General features: G+C 34.3%; 1 protein-coding gene across 1 annotated transcript in view; it reads right to left on the bottom strand.

Moving 5' to 3' along the window:
- The window catches only part of LOC136845522 (transmembrane protease serine 9-like), a 657,893-nt gene that overhangs the window by 388,641 nt on the left and 263,252 nt on the right, over positions 1-6,000 (bottom strand). Inside the window, exon 5 of the mRNA XM_067115701.1 lies at positions 3,434-3,517. The gene's annotated coding sequence lies outside the window, so the exon portion shown is untranslated. The remainder of the gene's footprint in view (positions 1-3,433; positions 3,518-6,000) is intronic.

Below are 6,000 nucleotides of genomic sequence, written 5' to 3'. Positions count from 1 at the left end.
TTAAGAGGGCACTGTGGTTATTACAATTACGAGAAGTTAAGAGGGCATTGTGGTTATTACAATTACGAGAAGTTAAGAGGGCACTGTGGTTATTACAATTACGAGAAGTTAAGAGGGCATTGTGGTTATTACAATTACGAGAAGTTACGAGGGCAGTGTGGTTATTGCAAATGCGAGAAGTTAAGGGGGCATTGTGGTTATTACAGTTACGAGAAGTTAAGAGGGCATTGTGGCTATTACAATTACTTGACGTATCTGGTAAAAACTGACCAGAAGATATTATATACGACCACCCAAGTAAACTTCGAAATGCATATACACATATCACAAGAATTGTATTGTTATATACATAAAATGCTCTTGTGCATGCTTGTACATACTATGTACTGACACAGTTTGCCCGTGTCTTTTCGAAATCTAAAGTCTATTCTTTTCTTGAAACACTGGTAAGCTCGCTTTTGCATGCCTGAAACAACAGACAAAGACTACATTAAACACCATATTCCAAGCCTCACTCACCTGACCAAATATACAGTTCCTCATTGGACAAGTCGGTAGAGTTGTCGGCTAGCACTCTGCTAGGCCCGAGTTCGAGTCTCCGGCCGCCCAATGATGAATTAGAGGAATTTATTTCTGATGACAGAAATTCATTTCTCGGTATAATGTGGTTCGGATTCCACAATAAGCTGTAGGTCCCGTTGCTAGGTAACCAATTGGTTCTTAGCCACGTAAAATAAGTCTAATCCTTCGGGCCAGCCCTAGGAGAGCTGTTAATCAGCTCAGTGGTCTGGCTAAACTAAGGTATACTTAACTTTTTGACCAAATATACACATTCATGCATAATACATACACGTATGCAAACAAGTATACCAACAGGATCAAACAAATGGGAAAATTCACCAAAAGAGAGAATTATCTCAAAACAATAGGAAAAGTCTCCAACCACATATTAATAACACACTCATTTCCCTCTTACTACCAAATAAGCTGAGCATGCGCAGTGACCGTGAAGTCACCAGTGCCCCAAAACACTACAGGAATGGCCAAATCACGACCGACACTTCTTATCGGGCATCGTACAAATTACCAAGGTGGCCAGCCCCTCGATTTCTCTTTGATAACGTAGCAATATCGCATTAATGCCTGGCTCTCTCTCTCTCTCTGCTTTGCTTTTTTGTTGTAACTGCATGCCAAAGGGGTTTTCTCTTTGGCGTCAAAAGGTTACATTCTTGACGTTTCATTGAAAAATGGGTCGTGGAGTGTATGTACAGTATGTATATACGTATGTATGTATGTATGTATATATATATATATATATATATATATATATATATATATATATAACCTTTTATATAACGTTTCAATTATATATATATATATATATATATATATATATATATATATATATATATATATATATATATATATATATATATGATTATTATCACTTTTTGTACGTGATTCATTTATCACACATTATTACAGGTGAAAAATAAGAAAAACGGGTGTAGGTCCTACACCCGTTTCTTATTTTTCACCTGTGGTAATGTGATATATATATATATATATATATATATATATATATATATATATATATATATATATATATTATTTTATATAACGTTTCAATTATATGTATATATATATATTTTATATATATATTTATATATATATATATATATATATATATATATATATATATAACCAGCTCTCCACACAAAGCCTCGATGGCCAAGTCGGTTAGAACAGCAGCCTCAGACTACTTAGAGGTCTGTGGCGCGGGTTCAAATCCGCAGCCGACTGGTCAGCGAGGCAGACACTTTGCAATCCGTGTAGACACCCTGGGATTATGTATGTAATCAACGGATAGGTTTGCTTAAAAGCAAATGGGTGTTACAAACTAATACACAAACAAACAAAGCCACTCCAACATCTTCTAACATAACAGACACCTCACACGTCTCGACTGTCGACCTAAACGCGCAACGACTCCTCGCTGCTGGGAGAAAAGGGCGCTGGTGACTGGTACAATACATGTACATACACTACCGGGGTCTAAGCGATGACAGGCAAGGCAGCCGATCGAGACTACAAAGTCTAACCCAAAGCCAAATCAAAGTCCTTCAAAAGAAGGCATCATGCTTACCCCAGACAAATGGGAAAAAAGCACGTTAAAAGAAGAAGAACCAGCTCTATACACGCGTATATAACCCATTTTCATTATGTAAAGTTGTATTAGTAATCACGTCTCGAAATGGTTTTAAGAAAAGAAATACAAATCACCAAAAACCTTATATGCGAAGCAAGAGGAATATTCATCACCGACAGACAATATCGCTTACAGGGAGATGTTTTATAATTATCTCCTCTTTGCGGATCTGAATCGCCGACCAAGGAAACACCAGACCAATACTGTTATCATACAGGCACACAGTTTGAGTTATTTAACTGCAAATTACAATTACAATAAACTAAAAAAATACAGTAAATTACAGTATACACTAACAGCATCCTTTTTTTTAATGCTATTGACACGTGAGTCGACTAGGTGAGAAGCCCTCTAGAATTGAATCCTGGACCTCGCAAATGCCAGCCCAGTACTCTACCACTGACCCACGAACGCACGCCCCCCAACTAAATTCTTGGTCGTAACGAGACGGAAATTCACCAGACAGGACTGATGGGTAGAAGGATCCCGTTTCCAGCAAAACGTATCAGCAGATTATTCTAGCCACGAGGCACTTCAAATATTTTCATAAATGTCTTCAGCCTTGGAAAACCAGTTTTCTATTTAAGCCATTTTACGACTGATGTGACAAAACGGCTCCTTCTCCTCCCTCCCCTTATTCCAACTTCTTTAAAAGGCCTCTAGCGGCCTTTGATGTTTCAGCCCTTCATGAATGATCCTGTCTGAATTATTCTTTATCACCCTTTTCCCAAATTCGAAGAACCCGAAGCTCTATGGCTGGAATCGAGTCCCTGGTAATAACTATAACAATCCAATTTCTCTTATCTCTAAAGAAGGGCCACTTTCCAAACGCTAGCAACTGAGAGAGAGAGAGAGAGAGAGAGAGAGAGAGAGAGAGAGAGAGAGAGATTACATCTCTCGCAACATTTGATGTTTACGAATGGATTAGGGGGTCCACTTTTACACATCATGTGAGTTCAACGATGAGACGACGAGCTCGGTTGAGTTCGTGTTCTTTTATCCGTCGATTTCGAGGTTTATTTGTCTGCGTGGGACGTTTTAGAGCCTGACAAGAGAGAAAGGAACGCGCCCAGAAGACGGCTGTCGTCTCAATTACTGTATTTCGGTGGTCGATATCATTTTGTTGTCAGAACAATATTTTTGTGACAGCAACGGTAAACCGCATAGCGGACAACATTGAGAAATTATCACTAATAAAAAAAATAGTTCATAAGTAAATCTTACCTTATGAATAAGTATATCTTGAGAAACCGTGATATTAAACCTAGATTCCATAATGAAAATCATAACTCGACGTGATGCCAATACCTGTGTATGAAAGAAAAATAAAACTGATAAAAGGAAAAACTAAAATTGAAAGGTTTTCTATCATACGAATAATGAAGCCTATGTTTTAAGACGTTTTCAAGACGATTTTCGAGTTGATAATCATTGGCTAGAAGACATAATTCCCTTTATTTAGTATTGTGGATAATTATATGAAAACTACCATTATTTTAACCTTTGTACACATATAGACCCTCTGTATGTGATATCATAATGTATTTCCAGGCATACTCTGCACAGATTCAAGTGAATGATATATATTATATATTATATAAGTAACTATTATATAATTGTTTCAAAAGCATTACGAGTTTATAAGTCACCATTATACAACTGACTAAAATACAAGATATACTTAATAACTCTTTTCAATTTAAGTAGAAAAGATCTGTTTTCATTAATATTATTTCACTGCTAGTAAATCTTATGAAAGCTTTGTAATCTACTTCAAATTCCATTTTTGTATTACTGTCAACTACTTATGACGTGAAGAACTTAATTTTTTTTTACCATATTCCCAAAATACCCAGTCTGCTAAAGCTACTAACATTGGTAGGGACTAATACTACCTACTACAACTATTATTCCTATTAACATCGCTACTAAAGGTGCTATTATAATATATACTGTCGAATCTCTCTCTCTCTCTCTCTCTCTCTCTCTCTCTCTCTCTCTCTCTCTCTCTCTGTCCGTCTCTTTCTTAATATCGCTGCTAACCCTGCTATTATCTCTCTCTCTCTCTCTCTCTCTCTCTCTCTCTCTCTCTCTCTCTCTCTCTCTCTCTCTCTCTCTGTGCCTTCGTATCAAAGCGTTTTACAAAAAAAAAAAAAAAATTCTAAAGACACAAGAAATTCTTTCTTCTGAAAGCTTTTTGAGATCAATTAAATCACTGAATTCACCTTGGACTTCAAATGTCACAAACAGTGTTACGACCTAAATGACATTCCACGTTTCTTGCTTTCTTTGCGGTGACTCTAATTTAAATTTTTAAACGGGTAAGACTAGTAACAATCTGTAAGGTTTCGAGCATTGCAGTAATGGAGAGTCTGTGTTAAATAAAGAGGATACAAAATATTTAAATAAATGAATGAAAAAATATATAATTAACCAAATAAATTAAAAAAATAAAATAAAATAATGATAAAATAAATAAATAAATAAATAAATAAATAACTAAAGAAATAATTTATTAGATAAATAAAAAGGTAAATAAATGAGTTATTACATATATTAAAAATAAACACATAATCTATTAAATTAATGAATAAATAAATTTATTAAATAAACAAATAATTTATTAAATGAACAGATAAATAAATTCATTAAATGAATAAATAAATAATTGATCAGTGGACAATTTATTAAATAACAGACAATTTATTAAACAAATAAATAGATAATAAATAAACATGTAATTTGTTCATAAATAGATAAATAATGTATTAAGTGAACAAATGAACAAACAAATGAATTACTAAATAAACGTAGGAATATGCTCTTTGCTGCGAGTCCAATACATCAAACCGGTAATAATTATATGCTTGGGATGCAGATGATCAGCTGGTGGCGAGTTGCCAAGTGGAGGAATAATGCTATTTTGAGAGTTGACCACTAATAAGTGTTGTCTAACTCTCGCCTGACCACTCTTTTTAAATAGTGTCCTTGGACGCACGCGCAGTCTGCCCGCCGTGAAGGTTACGTTCGTTATCTGAGGAGGCTGCTGGTTTAGTTTTGTTTTTTTGGTTGTCTTTTTTTGAAGAATTTTGTTTTTGTATTTTGTCTTGATAATATTTTTGTGTTCGTCTTAAAGCTCTTGTGATTATAGACAATTTTTTTTTTTTTTTTATAATTTTTTGGGGGAGAGAATTTTTTTTAATATATTCTGATTATATCTTTTTTTCTCGTTTTAAAGTTCATGTGATTACAGTCAAGTTTTTTTTTATTTCAGCAGGCATCCGAAACTTATCCTGTTTTTTTTTAAATAAGAGCACATCAAAAAGGGACTTACGAAAAATGAAAGGGAGAATTAAAAAAAAAATTCTATCAATTTGGTTTTCGTCATGAAACTAGCGTAATTAATTAAGATCAATTTTTTTTTTATTTCAGCAGTCATACAAAACTTATCCTATTTTTTTAATAAGAGTATATTAGAGAGTTACTTACAAAAAATGGAGAATTCTACTCTTTATTTTATTTCATGATTGTAATTTTTTCATGTCCTGAAGCTGGTTTGATTAGGGTCAAGGTTTTTGGTCTTTTTTCTGATTTCAACAAGCCTCAGAAACTGTTTTTTTTTTTTTAAATATGAGTAGATGACTGAGCGGCCTACAAAAAACCCCGAATTTTTGAAGTCCAAAAATTTCCAGAATTCTTACTTGCCAGCCTGCTATTTCATGACTCAAGGAGCACATCTCCCAGGGGAAGGTGAACTTGAACTAGAACTGAAGAAAATAAAAAAAAAAAAA

The sequence above is a fragment of the Macrobrachium rosenbergii genome, chromosome 14 (assembly GCF_040412425.1).
Source record: "Macrobrachium rosenbergii isolate ZJJX-2024 chromosome 14, ASM4041242v1, whole genome shotgun sequence".
Classification (NCBI taxonomy): domain Eukaryota; kingdom Metazoa; phylum Arthropoda; class Malacostraca; order Decapoda; family Palaemonidae; genus Macrobrachium; species Macrobrachium rosenbergii.
This window is presented reverse-complemented; position numbering and strand designations above follow the sequence as displayed.